This window comes from Penaeus monodon, chromosome 10, assembly GCF_015228065.2.
Source record: "Penaeus monodon isolate SGIC_2016 chromosome 10, NSTDA_Pmon_1, whole genome shotgun sequence".
Classification (NCBI taxonomy): domain Eukaryota; kingdom Metazoa; phylum Arthropoda; class Malacostraca; order Decapoda; family Penaeidae; genus Penaeus; species Penaeus monodon.
In genome coordinates this window covers 32,420,016-32,423,201 of record NC_051395.1, presented here as the reverse complement: position 1 = coordinate 32,423,201, position 3,186 = coordinate 32,420,016, and the positions used below count along the sequence as shown (strand labels likewise).

Below are 3,186 nucleotides of genomic sequence, written 5' to 3'. Positions count from 1 at the left end.
ACTGGGAGCCCCACCTGGGTCTTGTACTGGGTTTGGTACTGGATCTGGGTTTTGTACACGGTCTGGTAGGCGGTTTGGGTGACGTACCTGGGCACAGTAAGCTGTTGTGTGATGTACTGATGCGGGTAAAACTGCGTCTGGTACTTGTACTTGGTTTTTGGGTCTGGTACTGCCCTGCGGTTTTGTAAACGTCTGGGTGACTACCTCGGAACGTACTCGGTCTCGTACTGTGTCTGGTACTGGGTTTGGTAAATGGTCTGGTAGTAGTGTGGGACGACCTGGGTATTGTACCGGTGCTGTACACTGGGAACTGTGGACGAGAAAGGGCGGGGAAATACGGTCAGATAAATTAAATTTCAAGAGGGATCCTTTGAGTAATATGTAAATTGTCGGGAGAAAGGGCCGAGCAAGGACGCAGGAGAGAGAGAGAGGGATGGGAGGGAGGAAAGAGAGAGAGAGATAGAGAGGAGAAGAAGAGTTCCATTCAATGTTTCACAATCGATCTCTGTGTAACCGTATATAAACTATTGCCAGTTTGCATATTTTCATCAGCTTCACCTCTGAAAGGCCATTTGATACCAAGTCAAACTAAAAGCATAAAATCTATTCATTATAATTGAAATAAAATAAGACAAAAAATAACATGAAACCCAACACACACATACAAACGCATAATATATTATTATATATATATATATATATATATATATTTATATAAATATTATATATTCTATGTATATATATAGATATGTATATATAAGATATTTAGATCATATATATGTATTATATATATATATCTATATTATATATATATATATCTATATATATCTCTATATTATATACTAATTATCTATATCTCTATTGTGTGTGTGTGTGTGTTCATGAGAATGCATACTTGATTTCCGTTTAAATAAACTCATAGCCTACTGCAGAGCGGAAATCAACTGTGATGTTACAGTCTATTAACTGCAGACTCTCTCTCTCTCTCTCTCTGTTTGTGTGCCATATAGTACCATTTATTTTTATATTCCCACGAGACGGTGCCAAACACACAACACACCCACACCACACCCACCACTGTGTGTTGTATGCCGAGATATATATAGATATATTATATATATAATTAATATATATATATATATGTATGTGTATATGTATTATATGTATATTCTATAATTTCTATATATATATATATATAATAATATATATTAATATTTATATATACACACACACACCTTGTCTGTAAATATATTCTAACCCATACCGCACACACACACACACACATATATAATATGCCATCATATATGCTCACACACACACACACAACCACATATATATATATATATATATAATCTATATATATATTATATAATATCTAATAGATATATTATAGTACACTTGTCTGTAATATATCTACAACCCACATACAACCCACACACACACACACATATATATATATATGCATACATATAATGCCCCACACACACCACACCACCACACTGGACACACACACACACCACCACTATATCTATATATAATATTATATAAGATATACTATATTATATATATGCATGCTTGTTTGTTTTTCAACAGCCATTCATTCCATTCTTCTTTTTGAACGTTAGGTTCATGTCTGAGCCGCCGTGGTCACAGCAGATATTTGATTGTCGTTTTTCATTTGTGATCTCTTGGGGTGAGTCTGGTAGGTCCCCGTTCCTTTCCACGACCTGCAGGACATAAGGCCTCTCTTATTCATTACTGAGAGGTTCTATGGCATGCCCCCTTGCCTGATTGATGCCCTTCCTAATCAACGCGGTTTTGTGCCACGGCGGGACCTTCCCCTAACACATTCGCTCAAGGCGATATGTCGTTTTCTAGTTAGGCATCGATGAAGTTCCTTGCCCAGGGAACAACGCGACGGCCCGGTGACTCGAAACCCTCAACTCGATTGCTGTCTGCCATTCTGAGTCCGATCTCTACCCTCGGCCACCGCAGCCTTATATTGCATGTATAATCTACACCACACACACACAACCCACACCACACACACACACACACACACACACACATATATATATATATATATATATATATATATATATATATATGCATGTGTATGTTTATGGTTATTTTTTGAGAATTCCATTAATATATAATCAAAATTTCAACTCCTCGTCACTGACCTGTTGAACCTGAGTCTGGTACTGGGTCACGTGTTTGACCTTGGGGTAGCAGGGGGCGGGCTGGGGCTGGGGGCGGGGGTAGGTGGGCTCTGCCAACGCCGCTGCCACCACTGCCGCCACCACTGCCAACACTACGCGTCCTGACATCATCTGTGGCCCAAAAGTAAGATAATAAGCAAGAAATGTTAAAAAGAAAGAAAGAAAAAGAAAAAAAAGATAACTGGATATTAAGGTTAAGATGTTAATTATTAGATGTTAAAGAGAAAACAAGAAATTTGATATTAATTACATGTATTTACATTCATAAGAAAAAGCGAAGTGTAGAATAAAAGATAATGAAAGTAGTGATAGGGAAAATGACGCTAATACTATTCCTCCAAAAATAGCGGATGGTTAATTTAACGAGTGATTAAGATTCATAATAATGATGATGATGCCAAAGAAAATTATGATGTAGAAATTACAAAAATAATTAATGGTGGTTCTGTAATTTTAGAATTGATTATCATGGCATTCATGGCTGTGCAATTAATGATAAATTAAAAATAACTAATAAAATTGAATTTATAAAAAAAAAGAAAGTGAAATAAATGATAAAAACAGAAGGGAAAAGTGAAAATTTACTAAAATAATGTTTAACCCCCTTTGGGCATAACAAAGTTGATAAATAAAAAAGGAATATTTACTACTGCTATTTACAAATTGCTATTACAAACAATAGATTTGTTTAAAAATTTAAAGAAAATTACTAATAATTTTTGATACTCTAAAAAAATAAAATGACAATAAAAAAAAAAATACGATAAAAATGAAAGAAATAGTGAATAATAATAATAAGGATAATATTAAAAAATAGAAATAAGAAGTTTTTAAAAATTGGATCCCATTTATAATCATGATAAAAAAAAATTTTAATCGTGCCCATTGATTAAATTTGACGAAAGAATGATAAAAAACTAAATAAAAAATAAGATGGGGGTGATAACAAAAATGAAAAAGTTGA

At 34.4% G+C, this 3,186-nt stretch overlaps 1 pseudogene; it reads right to left on the bottom strand.

Annotated features, from left to right (window-relative positions):
* Positions 1 to 2,604, bottom strand: part of LOC119577607 — a 2,762-nt pseudogene extending 158 nt beyond the window's left edge.
* Between the last annotated feature and the right edge of the window lie 582 nt (positions 2,605 to 3,186).